This window comes from Ptychodera flava, chromosome 21 (assembly GCF_041260155.1).
Source record: "Ptychodera flava strain L36383 chromosome 21, AS_Pfla_20210202, whole genome shotgun sequence".
In the NCBI taxonomy this organism is placed as follows: Eukaryota; Metazoa; Hemichordata; class Enteropneusta; family Ptychoderidae; genus Ptychodera; species Ptychodera flava.
The window spans coordinates 32570840-32594433 of record NC_091948.1 but is presented as its reverse complement, the minus strand read 5'-3'; the positions used below and the strand labels follow the sequence as shown (position 1 = coordinate 32594433).

Here is a 23594-nt window from a genome sequence, read left to right as displayed (position 1 = left end):
GACAATCAAAGTTTTGGCCATAATATCAGCTTCTGTCAAAAGTGACCCTCCCCCTAAGATAGGTTTATAAAAAGTGACCCTCCCCCTTGAACTGTTTTCTAAAAAGTGACCCTCCCCCCAATTCCCCCGGCCCACCCCCCTGTAATTTCTGAAGGCTCCCTAAGGTCTCATCAGTTTTTGATTGTAAATGCATCGCTTGATTGCAAAGATACTTACGATGGAAAACTTGTACGTATATATATGTGACATTTTGCGTTCGATCAAGGCACAAAAGCCGCATTTACTGGAGCGTGAACCTGTGTGTTACCTCTTCCGCGCCCTCTTACACAATGAATGCCGCAATTGCCTTGCCCCCTTTTATAAGGGACATGTGCCTTTAAGGCTGCATTCTAAAAATGTTGATGATGTGTTAAAGGTATTTACAAGGATAGTCCTAAAATCACATCCTATAGAGGAGGGGTTGGGGAAGTGTAACACATACATTAACATTACTATGAAAATATCATTGGCTATAAGGTTCGACAATAACATATAACTTGCATTGTCGAACTTCGCAACACTTTGCGACACTCATACCTACCATTAACAGGTGAGTAAGCCATTCGAGTGTTACATATTAACAAGGAAGCCGCGGGGAGTGCTGCAATACACGACTTATTTGTAACGGCAGCTGGGATCTATTTGATGACCTGAAGAACGTTTTGTACATAGTTGGTCAAATCAAGAACCGAAGATACAACAAAGTATATTGACAGCACGGTAAGCGACAATACCTTGATGATTGGCACATTTACTAAATCTGACTTTAATTTACCAGTAAGAAGCTATTTAGAACGCAAAATAAGACACGGTTTTATGAGTGGAACAATAGATTTTGAACATCCGGAAATAGTTGCATGAACTTTGATTATGTATTCCCAAGTGATTGTCGGGATAAAGTGAAAACAATTTGGAATGACCTGGACAACTTACAAATACGAGCATTATGTACAGGTTTTCTATCATTTCTAAAATCGAATCAATCTGTCTAGAAAGTTTACAGATAAGCCGACCTGACGACCGTCGCTGATAATTGTAAACAGAAAGACGAGAAAGAGAAACTCGAATGCTTTATCATTTTGTTCTTGATTTTTTTCAATCTCATGGAGGAAATCGTTGAGATAGTAAAGAAAAATGTATCGAAATTCTGACATTTATATTGTTTGCAAAGCGGTTTACGCCAACACTGAAGGATTTAGAGTGTACGGCTACCATAATGAAAGCCTGGGAATGTGTGACTAAGACGAAACTTGGATTTTGTGAAATTCGACCTGTATGCAAATTCATTCCTACCTAGATTTACCGCTGCCAAACCCGCGGCTGCGTACACAAGATCGTGTCATGAGGACCGAATTTTGTTCTGTGGTTACGAGTTTTGGTTTCGTGATTCGTTGTGTAGAGCAAAAATCTATTGCACCACAAATTTTGGCCACCGGAAGGGCTCCATGACGTCATAAATTCAAAATGGCCGCCATTATATTACTAAACATATTAGAATACACTTCATTTAGGTAGTTATCAATATTTATGAATGAACTGACGCAAACATCAAAAATTACAAATATAAACATTAAATTGACGTAACATTATTATCATGATGACGTCATAAACCCAAAATGATTAACCAAATTTGAAATGTCCGACTTTATATTGTCTGATAATGTTAAAATACTGTTAATTTGGCAAGTTTTCAATATTTATCGCATAATCTGAAATTAGCACTCCAAATTACAGACAAAACATAACATTTGTACAAGATATTTATTACGATGACGTCATAAAACCAAAATGGCAACCCAAAATTACAAAATGACCGATGGTGTAGTTAAAGATGCCTAACACATTTACAAAATGATAGTTTGACTTTTTAAGGTGATATTCATTTTGTATTGATCATCCCTAAACTCAAAATAAAAGATACATGTAACAAAACTGAGCAAATAAACTCAACATAAGTTACGAACTATAATGAGATTATTTATTATTCTAACAAAGGTTTTGTTTGAAAAATTGAATCGATATAAAGGAAAAGAAGGCAACTTAACACATTCGTTATTTGTTAGTGATACGATATAGTGAGTAGATCATTGAGATCTCATGATAATGGGAAACATGGCGAGACACCGGATAATCGATAACCCTTTGACTTTGGCCGAGTGACCTGGGTCCCCGAAAAAAGGTTTTAACACGATTGGAACTAATTTGGGATAATCAGATTTTCATATTTTGCTAATTTCTCGAAAGTGTTAGGTGCCATATAGCTGAATGTTGCAATATCATAAATTTATCATGGAATCAAGTGTCTAATATAAAAAGAAAAGCAAATGAGATATTATTTATAGATTAAATCGACATTACTTCACCCTCCAATTATCCCAAATTAGTTCCAATCTTGTTTTTTGTGTTTGTGATTTGTCCCAACGGTGTTTCTTGACCAAAGTTGGGTTCCTCCATCAGTCACTTAAATGGTTTTGTATGAATGTTTAGTTTGATGGTAGCCATTGTTCATTAAAAGAGATACTAAAATTGTTATGTTGTTGTCTGACGTTGGCTTGGATTGTTGATCTCTTCGACAAGTACACAAAGGTTTATTGTCGCAGTACACCATAGACACTCGAGAAAAAAATTTCTCAAGGGTCTATGAGTACACACCAATTCTAGATACGTTTGTCAAACTACAGTGACCTTACACTTGAAATACAACAGAGGAATTGGAGTGCTCTGACATACAAATTGTTATATGAAATAGAGTTTACTTATCAGCAGACTACTGAGACTGCTCTCAATGACCAACGACTTTCCACGTACACTTTATGTCTAAGCATGACATTATTTCCAATTTTGTTTCTGCTGCTTTTAATACTGGTAAAATTACCATAGGTGAAACTATTAATATATTTCTCTTTTTTTGTTTATGATGTCAACTATAGTTATTTGTTTATTCAGCTAAGCACATTACCATATACTGTGTTGACAAGCTAAATCACGGCCCCTCATAAAGTTGTGGAGGGACCGTGGCTAAATAGTATGTTTCGACACGCTATAGGGATTAGAACAAGAACTTGCAAATGATATACAAACAAAAATTAAGAAGAAACCTTCAAACATTACTAAAACTGTCCCTGTAATCTCAAACTTTTGTGAACTTTATCGCAAGATTGCCCAGCTAGGCTTGGTGACTTTAAATCTTACCTGTCTGATAGAAAAGACATTTAACTCGATTGGAACTAATTTGGGATAATTGGATTTTCATATTTTTCAAATTTCTCAAAAGTGTTAGGAGCCGTATAGCTGAATGTTGCAATATTGCAAATTACTAATAAAAACAAGTGTGTAATGTAAAAAAAAAGCAGATGAGATTAAATTTGTAGATTAAATCTACGTTACTTTACCATCCAATTATCCCAAATTAGTTCCAATCGTGTTCATTTTAACCTAAAAGTGTGCTGACTGCATAATCACAAAATTATATACAATGTCGCTCCCGTCTGTAAACCTCAGCAGGCAGCCATGATAATAACTGGGGCACAAAAAACTATAATTCTTGCCCTGTGTTACGCAGAGGATTTTGAGTTGAGAATATATATAGGGGAACTTTACTCCTCAGCTTTAGCTATCTCGCTTGGTTAAGACTGAGCTGAGAGGTACCTACATAGAATCATGCTGACGTCCGAATAGATAAAACATTGAACGGCTTAAATTTAGTAAAATAAGCCACCTCGAGCACTTACGTTCTAACTAGTGCGTAGCTGAATAATGGCCTTGTTAACAAACAGAATGGGGTAGCGGGAACCAAAATGTCTACGACGTGGAGGAGTGGTGTGCCGAGGGGTTGTCTGATCTTGCATGGCATTCAGGTCGTCAAGGAATCCCCTCCAACGTCGATTCCTTCCTTTTTTTCTCAATTCTTTTCATCCTTATTCTCACCTATTGTTTATACCCGCATGTTTGCGCTAGTCATGTTATGAATACTTAATTGGTATGGGCTGTGACGTCAGCGCCGTTTATCTCCAGCATGATGGGGAATCTTAAGTATGTGCAAGTTAGAATTTGGCTTGAATTTTGATACCACAGCCCCTATCCAAAGTCAGATTGATATTATAACACCTGTATCAGGCACACGTCTGGAGCTACCCTTGATCCTTGTCACAATGAAGCCCAATGTTACTACCAGAATGTTCGTTCTTTCATGTTTTAAATTCACCGTATGTTCGTTCTTGGACATATGTCTAAGGCTGCCATCAAACAACTAGATCATTCGATGTTTTGAACTCAATTACACTATAAATAACATTCAACATGTACAATATGTTGCGGCCCGAAGTATCAAACGTTTGAAACGTCATTTGCATATCACTCAACTTTTACAGGAATTGCACTGGTTACGTATTATTATGCATTTATTTATTTACATTATAGTTATATTAAATGTCTTCATGATTCTGTTTGTCCATATCGTAGTGAATTTGGCAATCTGTATGTCACAGAGCCAAGTTTACATTCTGCTCATTATTTTAAACTTGTAAAATTACAGCTACGACGAACACAATTATGCTAAAACTTAATTGTTGCTTCCCAGTTTTGTGAAATGACTTCTTCCACGGAATCCATCACTTAGATACCCAGAGTGGACAAAGCACACTGAGAAGTATTTGGATAGGTGCAAGAGGAGTTAGACAAGTAACTGAAGCCCAAAAGTCAATAGTAGACGAGATACTAGACTTTTCAAGGGAGGGGTACACAATGTGTAGCGGTCAATTGATTAGATCCAATATGCGTTGCAGGTGTTTTTATGTTGACATCTGTTCACAAATCTTCATATATTTCTCCAACAAGTACAATTTACTATGCGCTTGGAAAGTTTAACTTGGCCGCTCGGCCAAGTACAAGGTAAAGAGTTGCCTAGATGGCAAAGTTTGGCAGGTGGTCGGAGTAAATTAGGACCACGACCTACTTTACGCAGACATCTAGCGATAAAGTTGTCACTCAAAATCACATGGCTGCACATGCCTTGTCACTAATTTCACATGACTATTTTTAACATCTCATTGACCTACAGGAACGTGTTGACCTCAAGACTTTATTCTGTATCTCAGATTGTTGTACTTGTTATATATGTATAATTACCGAAATCGACCAAAGTACCTGATCTACAAATCCTTGATCAAAACATGTCACCGCAAAAAAAATATCTGCGTCAAATGTATCAATTGATCAGAATCGGTATGTCTCATGAATTAGCGTGAAACGTTTGTTCAAAACACGTTTTCCTGACACACTGATCGCAGATGTTGACGTGATTCGTTCTTGGCTTAAACTGGAAGATGGCTCAAAATACCTTCCAGTTCCTGTATGTGTATTATTTGAAATAATCAATAAATCACGTTCCTCGAGACAGAAAAACAAGATGTACAACAATATTGTTTGTGTACTCTCAGTCGTAACAGAATGTATCAATCTTTCAGCTACAAATTCCTTATACTTCACAGGTGTGACTTTTCAACAGAAATAAGGTTAAATCTGCATCCAGGCAACTCGTGACTGCATAAAAATGTTTGGCTTATCGATTTTTAACCGTACAGCCTGACCCCATACTGTTACTCGACCCCTTGCGCCACCATTTGAATCTACAAAATCAACAATTTCTTCGATATGAATTACATCGCCACATGCTCTTGAAAAGTTTGAAAATTCTTCGGTTAGGGACGGACCATTAGATCTTGGAGGGGGTGGTCAAAAACAGAAAAAAAAAAATTTTCAGAGCAGAAAGTTAGGAAAAAAAAAATCTTCAAACTAGTTTGCAAAATAAAAAAAAAAATAAATAAGAAGACAAAGGCGTAAAAAAAAAATCTGCAAAAGTCTTTAAAATTTTGAATTTTTTTTAGATTTTACTGACAGAAAGCAACTTTCTGTATTTTTTAGTACATCCTCCCGGCACATTTTTAATTTTAATTTATACATTTAGAGTGACTGTATCCCTTATACTGGAAGTTGTGATTATCTTATCTTTTCAGGACTTTTGTATTCTGATCACTTGAAAATTATGAAATTATAGAACCTGTTTTCTACTTGTTTCCTGCGTACAAACCAAGCAGGTACACTAGGTAAAACATTGAAACTATGGTATCGTTGTCAAGACAGAAAGTTGTATTTGCCTTTTAAGATCAAGGTAAACAGATGCAGGCCAGTTTCATTTTTTTCACAGCATTTTATTGCAATGATGAATGCAAGAATGGGTGAACAAGTAGAAACATGTCAATAATGATAAAATAACATATCAAGTCATTATGTATTATTTTGCTTTTAAAAAGGCATTTTCTCAAAAAACAGCCTCAAAAAACAACAGCAACACATGTTTTAACATTCAACAATACACTACGTAGAATGCCATCTATCCAACAAATCCCAACAAAAAAACACACAAAAGGGTTGAACTTTGAAAGTTTCTCGATAGCAAATACTGAATAAATCTGCATGAATAATCGTTTTTGTGTAGCAAATTTCAAAGAAATTGGACAAGCCCTTTCAGAGAATACAGATTTTTTGACCATGAATGGCATAAACTGCCCTAAAAAGACAAATATTGAAATTTCAACACATCTATACACATCCAATCATTTGACATGCTGCTACAGAGAAATAGATGTTTTGATCAAAAAAGGGCAACAATTGCTCTAAAAACACAAATATGCAAATTTCACTATATTATTTAGCTTATTTTAGCTTCTCAGCTTGTCAAAATCAATTGTAAATCATGAGATATGCATGATGCTTGGTGGGTGAATGTAGGCATTTCACCACGCAGTAGAAAGGGAAGCCAGGAAACCAAAATAGTCAATTTTCAAAACTATAGGAAGCTACTGAGGAGCAAGAAGACCATGTTTCAGAGGAAGATGTGTAATCCGAAAAAATGTTCCCAAAGTGCCACCAAATAACACCATTTTATCTCTATTTTTCAAAAGCTCCAACAGCAGGAGGGGGGACACCCCCCTCCTGACCTCCCCCCGCAAAAATACTCCCCAAGTGCCACCAAATAACACCATTTTAATCTCTATTTTTCAAAAGCTCCAACGGCAGGAAGGGGACACCCCCCCCTAACCACCCCCCAAAAATACTCCCCCACCCCCCACAAAAATACTCCCCAAGTGCCACCAAATAACACCATTTTAATCTCTATTTTTCAAAAGCTCCAACGGCAGGAGGGGACACCCCTCCTGACCACCCCCCACAAAAATACTCCCCAAGTGCCACCAAATAACACAATTTTAATCTCTATTTTTCAAAAGCTCCAACGGCAGGAGGGGGACACCCCCTCCTGACCTCCCCCCGCAAAAATACTCCCCAAGTGCCACCAAATAACACCATTGTAATCTCTATTTTTCAAAAGCTCCAACAGCAGCAGGGGACACCCCTCTCCTGACCTCACCCCCCCCCCCCGTGGCCGCTTGTGGTGCTTGGCACCACATCTTTGCCCTCTTTATCTTCAGACAGCAACGAACTAAAAAAAAATTATAAATCTGAAAATTTACTCTGAAAAAAAAATTTGCACAGCTAATCTCAATTGGAAAAAAAAAATTCAGAATTTACAATAGTAAAAAAAAATTTTCACAATTTCATTGTGACCACCCCCCCCTCCCAAGGTCTAATGGTCCATCCCTTATAATCAAACGGTCTACTTCTCCAGACTAGTGCAGCCATTTCTACATTAGAATGGCTAATCATATGTGCTCTATGGCTAGAAGTTCCTTCGTAACACGAGCTTAGTAAGAGGGGGCGTTGAATACACGTAGATACCAATCCATTCATACGTGAATAACTTTAATACTTGAAAAAGCATGTATTCAAGTCGTTTCGCAAAGCTTTGTAAAGCTACTCAGTACACAACTAAACTGCCCATAAATAGAAGACCATCAGATGTTGATGGCGCATTTTGGAAGGGTTTTTTAGACCGCTGACGACATTTACAGTTGAGGCCATCATTCTTCGGTGGGGGAAGTTGGTATTTACCTACCAATTTAGCTAGGGATATTGCAATATACCAAGGGAACTTCCTAAGCCAAACTCTGTTTTCCTATCTAGAGAGGCAAGATGAGATCTAAACAAACACAGCGGGTAATGAGATTTTACAGCTGGCAATGGTGACCTGATAACTGGAATGAACCATTTTCATGTAGGTTCGTTAAAAGGAGACTGGATTGGGGAATGAAAACTACAAGGAATAAAACACGATGTTAAGAGATCATATCGTGCCTTGTCTTCTTTTTTGATAAATATTACACATAAGTAGGTTTCAAAAAGCTGCATGAAGTAACATCATTACAGAACATGGTATTTTGTACAGATCACCCCATGTACATTGATCATTCAAAAGCCGATCTTTACTGTGTGGTTCACAGGAGTCTAATTCAAAAGCACTCAGCGACTCATAAAAAGTCAACTTTACAGTCTGTCTTGAAAGCTCCATCGAAATTAAAGACAAGATGACAAAATTGTACAAAGCTACATGAAGTTGAAACTATAATGATAAATCGTTCAGAGAATAAATGCACCACAGACGGCACTTCAGCATGTCATCGCCCATGTCATTCTTAGTACATTGCCCAAAACATCCTGGAAGGCCACAATCAAACAGTTTGACATGACCTTCACAACTAGTAGCTTAATTTTTTGTGGGTGAAGAAACCTTTGACAGCAGCCAGTAAAATATTGACAAAATACCTTTTTAGAATACTTGTACTGTAAAAAACCAGCCGACAATCAGAACAGTGTTCAACATACTACACATTGAACTGAGCCACACATACAAATTCACTACCAAAGTTCCCTCTTACCAGCTAAATTACTGAAAGATAAAGCAGACAGTGGAGTACATTATGGTTCATCCCGGTATCAGATCACCATTGGTGACTGTAAACTTTGTTACCCGCTGTGTTTGTTTAGATTTCATCTTGCCTCTCAAGATAGGAAAACAGAGTTGGTATATTTCAATATCCCTAGCTAAATTGGGGTAAGGCCAGAGAAAAAAAAAATATTGTTCATCGGACTTTTTGGACCAAGTTCCAGGAGCGACGAGCGATTTTTTTTAGGCCGAAGGTAAACGCGGTTCTCTGGCATTTTTGCACAAATGCATACAAGGCAAGATAATTGTTTCCCTTTTTACCAGAAATATCTCAGACAAGAAACACTGATACTGGTAACTATATTTCTCAACAATAACATAGTGTTTGCACAACATATTCTGAGTATTTCAACATTCTCTCAGAATAAAACTGAAATGTACAGCAAATCACTGAAATCCAACAATTCAGTACTGTCCTTTAATATTGTCCCGGTTGAACCTAGCATCTGAGTTTTTTCATTTTACTTTGGCCCCATGTTTTGGCCTCTTTACCACTGTCTCTACACATTTTACACAATGGTTTAACAACACTGTACTGTGATCGGAGTAAGTTATGTAGTCACCATTCAGAAGGCTGTCTTGTACTCCACAATAGAAACAGCAAGCTTCAAATGATACTTTAACATCGACACAACCATGTGTTTTGTCATTGCCGCAAATTTTTATACTTTCGATGCAATTTTCATTCAATCGGATGCACCGTCCATCTGCTGTCACGATCTTGTTGAACAAATCGCCGAACGTAATATCAGGACAAACACTGAATAGCGTCTTTGGAACTAACTGTTGGCCGTCACGTCGAATGTTGGCGATCAAATTAATACTCATGATGTGACATGTACTAACCTTTACAAAACGAGGAAATTTCTGGCCAAATCGACCCACTTTGCGCCGTGATTCGCCAAATTCAGACGTCACAACAACGAGTTGGCGGTCAACTATTAAAGTCCAAACACGTCGGAAGTCTCATTCAAAATACCATGCCCGCGAAAACCCGACAAAGTGTAGGGCGCCACCAGCGGCAGTACCATAAATATTTGTAATGCGGAAGTAAGAATTTGCCGCGATCAAAAAAAAAAATCCAAATATTCCAAATTAGAAGAGGCGATTCCGATGAACAATTTATTTTTTCTTCCTTGCCTTATATCTTCTTTATGCTGTACCGGACGGTTGTGATTCCCATGCTGTTATCATTTTTAGAAGAAGAATGACAATTAAGAAATTCATTATCAGTCCGGGTCATTTCCAAAATTGGCGACGCTATACCATAATATCTTCCCCTATCATTAGCCAATCAGCGGCAAGCGCGCCATCAGTAATGCGTCCTTCGTTACGTACGCCATACTGTGTCGAACTCTCGCGCCGTATTCTGTCATAATGTCGAACAGTTGTGTGGCCACTCTGTCAAAACACATTTTCAAAATCGCGTACCATTTTTATTCTGGCTTAGACAACCAAACCCCATACATCGCTATGATTCCTGGACTCTTGCCTGAAGTCCTGCGAAATATAAATCGTGTATCTACACAGAACGTTCAGTAAACCCCATTTGTATCGGAGATGGCAGCGGTCACAAATTCTACCGTATGTCGAACAGTTGTGTGACCGCTCTGACAACACATTTTCAAAATCGCGTATCATTTTAAGTCTGCGTAGGACAACTACAAAATAGGTATCATTTTAAAACTCTGACATCGCTCTTCCTTCTTGCAAACCGCCATACGCGTAGCTACACAAATAACCTTTTAAAACAATAAGTTTTTAATTTCCTGAGACGAGGCGTATCTGGTAGATTCAATTCGCAATCTACAAGAGTATACAATCCAGCAGCCGTACTCTGAGGCTTCGCAGACCAGACAACGTCTGGAAAGGAGACGGCGGCTAACTTTACCAAATTATCACCACAGTCGCTTGGTGGGCTATTCAGCTCTGGGACTATTCGACCCATAGACGAGTGTACAGAAGCGAGAAACACCTCAAGTCAGGAAATGAAATGGCTATTTTCGTATAGGGATTGTGCCACCATGTCATCTTCGACGTTTGATTTTACCGTGAAAAGTAGCAAGTTCATCTATCTTGTAACCGTCGACCGTACCCTATCATTCTCAAAATTCATACCTGGTATTTAAATTGCTTCACAAACGCTCGTTTCGTGTGAGTTTCGGCCGCATTCGACGGACACATCGCTAAAACATAAGCGTGAGCAACATTCCGGTCACCTCACAGTGGACGTTGGGCACCTCCACTTTACTGACGTTAGCGCCGCGAACCCATGAGGGGTGACTGGAAGGCTGTTCATGCCTTATGTTTTGGCGAGGTGTCTTCTGAACTCGGCCGAAAATCACACGAAAATTCATACCTGATACTTCATCTGCTTACAAAATGCTCAGTTCGTGTGACTTTCGGCCGAGTTCGAGAGACACCTCGCCAAAACATAAGCGTGAGCAACATTCCGGTCACCTCACAGTGGACGTTGGGTACCTCCACTTTACTGACGTTAGCGCCGCGAACCCATGAGGGTGACTGGAAGGTTGTTCATGCCTTATGTTTTGGCGAGGTGTCTTCTGAACTCGGCCGAAAATCACACGAAAATTCATACCTGATACTTCATCTGCTTACAAAATGCTCATTTCGTGTGATTTTCGGCCGAGTTCGAGAGACACCTCGCCAAAACATAAGCGTGAGCAACATTACAGTCATCCCTCATGGATAGGCGGCGCCAACATCAGTAAAGTGGAGGTACCCAAGAGGTGACCGGAATGTTGCTCACGCTTATGTTTTGACAATGTGTCCGTCGAATTCGGCCGAAAATCACACGAAACGAGCGTTTTTGAAGCAAATTAAGTACCAGGTGTGAATTTTGAGAATGATAGGGAACGATCGACGGTTATACGATTGATGAACTTGCTAATTTTCACAGTGAAGTCGGACACGGAATATGACATGGCGTGGTTTTTATAGCCATTCTGTTTCCAGACTTGAGGTGTTTCTCGCTTCTGTACACTCGTCTATGGGTCGAATAGTCCCAGAGCTGAATAGCCCACAAAACGACTGTGTTATCACCTGGATTTCTGGGCAAAGATACTCATTAAATTCATTAATCATTTTTTTCTTTTATGCATTCTAAATCTAATGACAAACCACATAAAGACGTAAGAATCACATGAACTGATATAATACTAGTACATTCCCTTCAAATAGGTTGTTATTAGTTCAATTTTGCGCTCGTAAATATATACGGCTAACTATACCAAGAGTTCATGCGTGCCTTCAGCTGTTAATGCTCCTGTCCCTAATAGTATAAAATAGTAACAGACCATTCATCTATACGAAACTTGCACTTTTTACAAAGCCACTCAAAAAGAGAGCTTAGAAACTTGTAAGTGAATCTGCGTTCAGTGACATCTCTTTGACAGGTATAAAGAGGTTTATTGTCGCACTACACAGAATTTCTAGATACGTTTATCAAAGCGCAGTGACCTTTGCACTTGATATATAACGGAGGAATTTGAGTGCGCTTGTTTACAATTCATATTATGAAATAGAGTAAAGTTTACTTATCAGCAGACCACTGAGACTGCTCTCAATGACCAACGACATTCCACGTGCTCTTCATATTCTAAGCATGATATTTTTTTCCCAATTATGTTGCATCTTTATGCTGCTTGTAATACTCTTCAAGGTATCGTAGGTGTAACTTTTGATGTATTTTTTCTGTTTTTGTTTGGAATGTCAACGACAGTTATTTGTTAATTCTGCGAAGCACGTTGAGATAGACAGTATTCAGCTTGCAAACTACACGTGTAGACTGCATTCTTACGTGAATTCTGGGGTCCAGACTAGACTTCATCTTTAAACGGGAGCAATGCATTTTTTAAGTGTAAACACTGTATTGACAAGCTAAATAGTATGTTTCGACATGCTTTGGGGAGTTAACAAGAAATTGCAAATGATATAGAAACATAACATAATAATAAAACTCCAAACGTTGCTTTAACTATCCCTTTAATCTCATACTTTTATGAACTTCATTGCAAGATCGCCCAGCTAGGTATTACTGGAATTGCATTTTGGTGACTTTAAGGCTTACCTGTCTTATAGAAAAAACATTTTAACATAAAGTGTGCTAACCACATGATCACCCCATTCTATACATTGTCGCTCCTAGCCTCATGACTTACAAACAGTTCCTCACAGTATACCACCTAGCTACCTCCTTACTCTCTCTGGCTGTGTGAGAAATGACACGTACCTTATGTGTTCCCAGGACACTTCTTCATATTTTGTTTTATTCATTAATATTTATGAGTTCACACCTGGCGGAATATTTTCACTATATGATTGGGCTTTGAGTACAGTAATTCACTCTAAACGTGACCTTGAATTGAGTTCTGTACTCCGATACTTTTCCCCCTTGAGAAAGCCATAGTCAAAAATGGGATTTACATGTCAGATTTTCAGTCAACAAATACCAAGTTGCAAGTGATTATTTACTTCTCCTGCAATCAAGTCGTGAGGGGAGACTTAATTCTTCCAGCCATAGCTGCTTCTATAGTAGGAACAGGCGATTCCGATCCATGTCTGGGGCGCCCTCTAGCTTACTCATGTAAAAGTTGTCCGTCGCTGAATACTGATAAACTGTATATTGCATCTCAGAGTTGGGAATGCCAAACCGGGAAAAAGGGGAAAGAGCCCTTGTAAAACCTACAGAGGGCACCCCAGACAGAATCCCACAAATGGCAGGCAGCCGTGACTCAACGGATTTTGGTAATCCCCCCTGTCTAAGGGAACCACTACCAAGAAATGACAACATGTTATTTATGATGATGATGATGATGATGATGATGATTGTACTTGGGCCTCAGCCCAAGTACATTTGTTTTCATTCCGTGGGAAAAAACTCTGTAAGGTATAACCATTTCTGGCTGAGACCAGGGAGGGCAAAATGTCTTGGCTTCATCTTTCTTGGCATAATAAATGGCGTAATGATGTTAACTGAATGGAAGTGCTGCTCTCAGCCAGTCTTGAATAAGTGAGATGTGAATATTAGTGCTTCTCTATCTGAGTTTTTGCCACAAAATCTTCTGAATATAATCAAAATGTGCATCGAAATGCAACAATTAATGCACCCTCCGTTTCCTAGGCGATGCCACGACCCTTGCTACACCCACTGGACGAGCCAAAGTGGGAGGGGTAATTTCAGTTTGGTCGAACAAGAGGGCTCGAGACCAGAATTTAACATTTAAACTTGAAACATGTTTAATGGCTGACAAGATGTGGACTAGTGTTAATCAAAGTATTAAGTGTGAAAAAGAAAGGTTTTATATCCCGGACACAATGAAAAACATTACGACTGGAAACTGTACCCCCAGTTGAGAATAGTAATGCCCACAGCGATGGAGAACACTTATCCTTGAGCTGAGAAAACCAGACCATCATTTCGAAATAGAGCTGCAGATTCGAGAAGCTCGTTCAAAATAGCTAGGTACACCCCATAAAGGGGTGGTTTCGAGTTTTGAGGGCAAATTTCGCCTCCTTCATATAGAAATCGTACGTTTGTTTTTCCAGCAGAACACACCATTTGACACAAAATTTGCATGTAAAGGGGTCGCCAGTAAGCACGTGGTCAAATCTGGCATAAGAAACAATATGAAATGTTGGGTAAAGCCAGTCAATATAAACTGATTTGAACTTTTGTGTTTTCTAATTTATACCACTGCAGTAACATTACCTTTTTTTGACAACATCACACAATGTAATACGTTTTGAAACTGAATACTCCGACGTATTCTGTGTCTCCTTTGCTAAAAAATACGGTATGCCGATTACCATGTAAGGAGATGATGACGTCAAGACAGATTTGTAGTGCGTTTGGTCCTCGATGGTGCACGAAGTTTTGTCAAGGTAGCTTGTGTATTTATTTCCTGAATGGGAGAGATTAGGGTCGATCTAAACGAAGGCCGAAGAATGTTATGATACTCTAAGCGAGCTGAACTCTAACGCGAATGGTTGGATAATTTGGAGGATGTCTAGAATGATCTCGTCTCATTAAGATTATTTGGCGGTCAGTATTGAATTTCAACTGCGTCACAAGTTTGCGAAATGAGTATTCCGTCGAACGGTCAACGAACGATATTTTAGAAATCTGGAGACATGGCACATCGCATTTTTATTTTAGTATTTTATATTTTACAAAAGATTTAAGAAGCAATGATTTTGTCGAAAATTCTGAAAAAAATATAGGAAGATTTGATCGCGAACACATTTTCACTTGGGGTCAACTAGCCCTGCGTACGATGCTGTGTGTTCCGCTACAGCTAATCGCCCCGCTCACCGCAGCCCTGCAAAGACCCGTACGTAGGTTCGGTGACTTCAAATCCATTTTGGGACTTGACGTAAAAAGCCAAATTACTGCCGAAATTCAGCGTTCTTGGGCCCAAGTCGCATCCCAGCCTACCTCAGCTACTCGATCGCTTCCAAAAATGACAGTCTTTTATTCACTTCTCGTAAATAACCGTCGATGTCGGCAACTCTCGCTACTTTTAGCCCTGCGTACGATGCTGTGTGTTAGCTGTAGCACATAGCATCGTACGCAGGGCTAGGGGTCAACATGGGGTCGCAGCCATGTTGCCTCAAAACTTATTTCTGTCTGCACTCAAAACTCAAAAATGTCGGATATGAACCTGAAAAATCGATGCAATTTTGTCAAACTTCGGCGAAATTTCAGCCTATAGACAAAATTTCATCTAGGTAAGGTTTTCAAGCGACGGCGGCAGACCGTACGGGGCTCTGGATATGAACCTGCCGCCGGTGTAGCTGTAATAACTGTTGCGTTGTTTTTAGTGCCCACGGACGAAGTCCTGGGGGAGTTATAGGTTTGGTCATGTCAGTCCGTCCGTCCGTCCGTTCACGCAGATATCTCAGACATGCCCTGGACATTTTCTTTCAAACTTTGCACAAGAATAGTACCCAACCCCATACAGATGCACGTCGATTTGTTTCACAATGCGATCGAATTTGGCCGTGTTAGAGGACTTTTTAGTTTACACCTCCAAAGACTCCCATGTATAAGGCCAAGAAAAATAAAAATTTAGTTTCTCATCGTATTCATATTGCCTAAAGGATGCATTGACACAGTTTTTTGTCCCCACGGATAAAGTCCAGGGGCTTATAGATTGGGTCATATCCGTCCGTGAGTCCATCAGTGAGTCCATCGGTTCACGCAGATATCTCAGACATTTTGACAAAATATCATGTGACCTTGGTGACCTTTGACCTCAAATATACATTATTGTCCATAACTCAGTAACCACAAGTGCTAAACCTTTCATATTTGGTATGATGGGACACCTTATGACGCCACATATTGTACCTCATTAATTATGCGCATATCTAATTTTGAGCGAGCCAATAGAGCTAGAGGTCTGATTTTTGGTATATAGGGATAAGTTAACAATATAATTTGTTTGACAAAACGTCACGTGACCTCAATGACCTTTGACCTCAAATATACATATTTGTCCACAACTCAGTAACCACAAGTGCTACACCCTTCATATTCGGTATGATAGGTTACCTTATGAAACCATATATTGTACCTCATTAATTATGCGCATATCTTATTTTGAGCGAGCCAATAGAGCTAGAGGTCTGATTTTTGGTATATAGGAATAACTTAGCAATACAATTATTATGACAAAATGTGACGCGACCTCAATGACCTTTGACCTCAAATATATATATTTGTCCACAACTCAGTAACCACAAGTGCTACATCCTTCATATTTAGTATGATAAGACACCTTATGACACCACATATTGTACCTCATTAATTATGCACATATCTAATTTTGAGCGAGCCAATAGAGCTAGAGGTCTGATTTTTGGTATATAGGAATAACTTAGCAATACAATTATTTTGACAAAATGTCACGTGACCTCAATGACCTTTGACCTGAAATATATATATTTGTCCACAACTCAGTAACCACAAGTGCTACACCCTTCATATTTGGTATGTTGGGACACCTTATGACACCACATATTGTACCTTATTAATTATGCGCGTATCTAATTCTGAGCAAGCCAATAGAGCTGGATGTCCGATTTTTGGTGTATAGGGATAACTATAGGGTAGAAATCTAAATATGCCCATCTAAATATTAGACATCTACCATCGAGAACAAAAGAAATTTGCTGTAATTTGAATATTTAAGGAGTTTAAGCAATTTCCACTATAAATAAAGAACCCCTGCCTCAAACTCCACAAAAGTTGCTAGACATATTTTGCCGTTGTCATGCCATTGCTTCGTTTAATAACCAGTTAATCAAATGCCTAATTGACAGGAGGAAATTCAAGACCATATTTGAATAGTAGTATATATTGTCCTCAAAATTACTCTATCACGGCCCAAGTACTCATTGCCTTCAGCAATACTGCCTTGTTATTATTATTATTATTATTATTATTATTATTACACTTTATTTATAGTGCGTATTCTGATTACAGTAAAGTAATTGTAATTTCCATCAGAGCCCTCATGAAAAGAGAGGCAAAATATACAAACAAATAATCGAATAAACAAAAACGTATGGAATAGACGAATAGAATATGTCGAAGACAAAGGGAAAATAGGCTAGTCTAAGTCAGAGCCTTCATTACAATATTTCATGAAGAGATAACAATGCACTTTTGATTTAAACGTCGACAAGGCTTCACAGTCACGGTTAGTTTGGGGAATGGAATTCCAGATTTAAGTAGCTCGATATACAAATGATCTTTGACCCTTGCCTGTCCCAAACATTGGTGGGTAAAGGTTACCATTACGAGAACTACGAGTATTTAAACGATCCATTTCTGAGAGAGGTATGAATAGATCACTAATATAGCTTGGTGCGAGACCATTTAGGGACCGTTCAGTTTTTACGGCCGGGGGGCCGGCAAAATCCAGGGGGGGGTTCATCGTAATTTTGGAATCCGCAAAGGGGGGGGTCATCGCTTTTTCACTGGTAGGAAAGGGGGTCACCACATTTTCAAAAACATAATACCAACAATAAAGTTCACTTTATGCCATGGCCATGATCGACCCTCTTTACCGGCGGGCCGCCTTCGGCGGCCCACTACAATAAATATACATTATGTAATACCCATGACCCTCTTAACGGGCAGACGCCTTTGGCGGCCCACTCCAACTAGGTTTACTTCATGCGATGGCCATGATCAACCCTCTTTACCAGCGGGCCGCCTGCGGCGGCCCACTACAATAAATTGACTTTATGTAATACCCCACGGCAATCTTAATGGCCGCACGCCTTCAGCAGCCCTGTCCAGTAAAGTTTACTTTATGCAATAGCCATGATCGACCCTCTTTACCGGCGGGCCACATTTGGTGGCCCACTAGAATAAAGTTGACTTTACGTTATGGCCCAGGACCCTCTTAACCGGAGGGCTGCCTTTGGCGAACCACTCCAATAAAGTTTACTTTATACAATGTCCATGGACATAAGTTGTCTATGGAAATGAAGTTAAAAATTGCCTTACAGTCGTCCTAATTAACAGACGTTTCAATGGATGTGGCTGAGAAGTTTGTGCACTGGCCTTTCTGCTACACGAATAAAGTGTGCCGCGTACCGGAGTTCAAATCCAAACCATGCGGGTAAATTTGACATATGGGTTTTGGTTATTTTTCAGGGCGGGGGGTCATCAAATTTTTTCATCTGACAAAGGGGGGGTCATCTTTTTTTCACGAAAAATGCAGGGGGGGTTCTATATTTTTTTGAACACCGCCGACAAGATTTTGCCGCCCCCCCCCAGGCCGTAAAAACTGAACGCTCCCTTAAAGCTTTGAAAGTCATAACTGCACTAAAGTATTCAATACGTAAATCTATTGGCAACCAGTGCAAACTAACAAAAACTGTTCGAGAAGGAAAAGTCGTGTCAACTCCGAGAATTACCTTATCAGCCCTTTTCTGGAGTTTGTACAATCTTTGGAGATTGGTCTTAAACGTACTAGCCCAAACAATACAACAGTAGTCAATTACAGCAAGAACAAAGCGTTATAAACTAGCAAAAGAACACTCCTTTGAGGAAAGGGGCGTAGTCGTCTTATAACACCAATTCATGCAGACAAAGTCTTGCACAAATTATCCATGTGGTCATCCCAGCATAAAATGTTGTCTAATTGAACACCAAGTAGTTTGTGAACAGCAACACTGTCAATGAGAGTATCATTGATCTGAATGTGAAATGAAATATCAGAGTCGGCTAAGTGATACATTTTGGGGAGAGACGCAACAATCATATAATTATTTTGTTCCAATGGTGTTAATTGCCATGCTATTGTTATGAACCCAGTTTGAAATTGGAACAAGATCTCCATTCAGTCTCCCTCGACTTGTTCAATGTCAATTCCAGAAACACACAAAGTTTCGTCATCGGCAAACATATCTAAGCTTTCCATGTTGAGGCCAAGGGGAAGATCATTAATGAAGATCAAAAAAACAGAAGTGGACCCAAAATGGACACCTGAGGTACACCACACGTAATCGACAAAATATCGGAGTTTACACCTAAATAGATTACAAATTGGCTTCTTCCTGTAAGGTATGATTGAAACCACTTTAGTGACAAATCAGAAAGCCTGTAAACAGAAAATTTCTCAGCAAAATGTTATGATCAACAAGATCAAAAGCTTTACATAAATCTAAAAACAATACACCACTATACAATCCTAGATCCATATTCTATAAAAGCTGGTCAGTTAACTTGACTAAAGCAGTGTGACAATAGTGATATTGTCTAAAACCAGATTGCGAGCTGACAAAAAGATCGTTTGAATGCATAAATTGTACAGACTAATACAAACATGTTTTTCTAGTATTTTAGAGAGAACAGGCAGAAGTGAGATAGGCCTATAGTTGTTTACATCACTCTTAGAGCCTCCCTTATGAATCGGAACTACTTTAGCACATTTGAAATTTTCGGGAAATGTACCACTGGTAATTGACAAATTAAACATTTCTGTAACAGTTTCTGCAATACAAGAAACACCAATTTTCAAGAGTTTGGGAGAGACATTGTCATTACCAGCTGGTTTACATTCATTCAGTATAGAAAGCTGCTCTGTGACAAAATTAACAGAAATCGGAGGAATCTTAAAATTGTGGTAGCACCAATTTTTGAACTAACCCAGTTATCAATAAGACCCAGGTCAGGTGAAGCATTGAGGCTGGAATGATACTTATTAACAATACCTGTAAAATACGCATTAAAAAAGCTTGGCAATATTCTTATGATTGGTTAGCTTTTCACCCTTATACAAAATACAGGGACTTTGTGAACGAGAATTATCATGAAAGAGAATATCATTTATACAACGCCAAATAATAGACGGATTTTTAGAATTGTTCCTGAAAATGTCACGATAGTGCTGACGTTTTAGGAAATAGTGTGTACAACTCTATTTCTTAAAGATCTATAAAGTAGCCAATCATTGGGAGACGTGGATCAGGTAGCCTTAACAAGATGAAATTCCCGGACATGAATGAGATCAAGAATGTCCGGAATGAACCATGGCGGCTGTCTGAATTTTTTCACACGTTTCTCAACAAAAGGAGCATGCGTATCACATACCTGGTTGAAACAATTGATCCACTTATCAATGAGTACATTCACATCATGTATCTCAGAGAGATGTAGTCAATGGGAAGCATACAAATCACAAATAAATTATGTGTGGAAAAATTACCAAACTGTCTGCATTTTATAGAAATATGAGCACCTATAGTAATGTTGCAGGCATGAAAACGCCTCACAACACACACAGGATAGTGATCGGAAGTACCAACTTTGGGAACGCACACATGAGCAATATTCATTTGACAGGTTACATATATACTGTCAAGAAGAGTACCGAAGGATTGACGAGTGGGAACAGTGACAAGTTGCTCGAAAATCAGAGATTCCATTGCTTTATGAACATTGTGTTTCTTCCCCATGGGAGTAAGAAGATTTATGTTAAAATCCCCTAAGACAATGATATCTTTGTTTTCAAAATAGACTGATTCTATCACAGATTCAATATCTTTATCAACAGAGAGTGTTGAGCTGGGCGGTCGATATACACCGATAACAAGAAGAGGGAGTGCATTTTTCACAGAAATTTCAATAATGCTAATTTCGAGAGTACTAAGTTCTAAATCTGTTCTTCGGATACAGGAAATGTCAGAGTTGATAAATGCAAGAAGACCCCCGCCCGCTCCAGAAATCCTGTCTTTCCTTTGCAAATCATATCCCGACACAGTAAAGTCAAGGTCTTTTTGAGATTCAGAGAGACACGTTTCACCTAAAATCAAAATATCAAAAGGCTTGTTCACGTGAGAAAGCAATAACCTAAGTTTGTCGATCTTGTTAGTAATATGCTGAACATTCCAGAAGCCGATGCGTAGACCCTTGACATTGGTTAGTTCTTGGAATAGAAATGCACGAGTACACGTGGGTGAACTGATGTCGACTGTGTCTTGTCGATCGTTGCAAACGGCACTACTTTCTTGGCCGAGTTCCTAGGCATGAAAACATCACTTGGATTTATGGCCAGGTTCTCCACAGGTCCAACAGCGAATTTCTTCGCCATGTTTACACACTCTGGCAGTATGGCCCTGTTCGCCACAGTTGTGACATCTGATTTGTTTGAACCAATTCTGGACGTTATCCTGTCGGAAAAGACATCTCGATCTCACATGGCCAAATTTTCCACACTCGAAACACTGTGGATGTGACTGTCTATATGAACTTTGGCGATTGGTGTATCCATCGGTGACATTGCTGTTAGAGTGATTCCAGTGGTTCGTATAATTCACTCGTCGATTTCCACGTCGAGCCATCGGGCCTGCTGTGTTGACGTTACGTCGTGATACTGCCATGATTGATTAAACCAATGGATGCTGCTGAAACAATGCGTACGTTTATCCACCGAATATATCTGGCTAAGATGTGCATTCAGAAGCATTCGATGCAGACCCTTAAAACTCAGATGAATACCATCACGGTAAAGCGCAGAGGTGTCAATGGTGTTGTCTCGGAATTTAAAGGTGTTGTCGTTGTTAACAAAGATAGCGTTTTCTCCCTGACAAAGCCGTGACAAGAGCAGAGTTGACATCATCAATACATATTTGTAGATTTGGATCGTCCGTCCGAGGAGGAATACTCAGTACAGTAACGTGGTCATTCGATTTGGAGTTTGCAAATTTTATCAAGTTCTCATAGCTGGAAACTATATCGCCTGTTGACTTACCGTTGTTGATATCAATTGTCCCGACTTGGACAATGATTTCTTTGAAGTTATTGTTATGGTTTGCAAGTTTGGTGTGAATATCACCGACGGTGGCACCGGATATCGACTGAATAGCAGCTCGTTGGTTGGAAGGCGATATTAATCGCAGTATTAAGAATCACCAATAAGTATGAGTGTCTTTTTGGACGGAACACTGGTCTGATTCATCTGCATTACGTTCTTGGTGTACGACATCATCGATTTGTGTAGATGAGCATGTTGTTGCTGTAGGAACTTCCCGGGTTTGAATAGGTGCATTTACGCCTAAAAATCTTCCGAAAACTTGAAGAAGGAGACAATACCCTTGAGAAATTACACAACAGTTCTGAACAAATTTGTGCAACATTCTACCTTTTGTTTTACACTCTTTCGCCATATGCCCAATAACACCCAGATATAGCACTTCAACTGAGGTTTTGACGTACTTCTTTCGGGTCGGAGATGGCTGCGATAAGGAGTAAACAGAGAATTTGTGTACGTTGGAGATATTTGGAAACTTAAGCGGCAAATTCCTCTTCCTCTTTGTTGCAGAGAAGTAAGAGGATGAGATGAAAATGTTGATTTCAAATTGAGCGGGCATGGCTCTAGGCTGAAATCGATTGCTACAAGAACACATATTACTCATCCAAAATTGCGGTCAGGTATTCCAAAACGGAAAACGACTTTTCGGAGAGCATCTTCTACAGATGATGTACTAGCAGACTTCTCCAGCTCGTCAAACTTTTTTCTGTAACTCTGACAGTTGCAGTCGCATCTGTAAGCACATACAGGAAAGGCAGTCTCAGAATAGCACAGTACCTCAAATTTCTACAAGTTTCCAGTTATAAAAACTGCAACAGTGGGCATCACCTGCACCACCTTACTAGACTTTCCATCCCTCACAGGGAGAAATTCGTCCCACGTGGCCATGATCGTGACCACAGTTACTACATTTTCAATTCCCTCGCAGGGAAGACAGGGACACAACTGTGTCGGTAGACATCGCATGCACCACCTTACAATACATTGCATCCCTCACAGGGAATAATTCATCACACAATTCGTCATAATCATAATATAATCATTCTCAATTCTCTCGCAGGAAAGACATGGACACAATTGTGTCGTCATGGGCTAAAACAGTAAATGTATAGCTTGCTGTACGACTAAAATAAGTAGCCCACTGCAACACAAATTCTAATGGTGGAGAGCTATGTTGTGGTCTCTGTGATGTCTTAATCTTTACGGCCCTGATACGGGTTTTGCGGACCGAGGTTGTACGGCGGAAGGGCCCGAGCGTGCGAGGGCCCGTACGCTGTACGACCGAGGTCCGCAAACCCGTATCT

The 23594-nt window shown here is 39.4% G+C and overlaps 1 protein-coding gene across 1 annotated transcript in view; it reads left to right on the top strand.

Annotated features, from left to right (window-relative positions):
• The first annotated feature begins 663 nt into the window (after positions 1-663).
• Positions 664-23594, top strand: part of LOC139121004 (galactosylceramide sulfotransferase-like) — a 47390-nt gene continuing 24459 nt past the window's right edge. Inside the window, exon 1 of the mRNA XM_070685582.1 lies at positions 664-759. The gene's annotated coding sequence lies outside the window, so the exon portion shown is untranslated. The remainder of the gene's footprint in view (positions 760-23594) is intronic.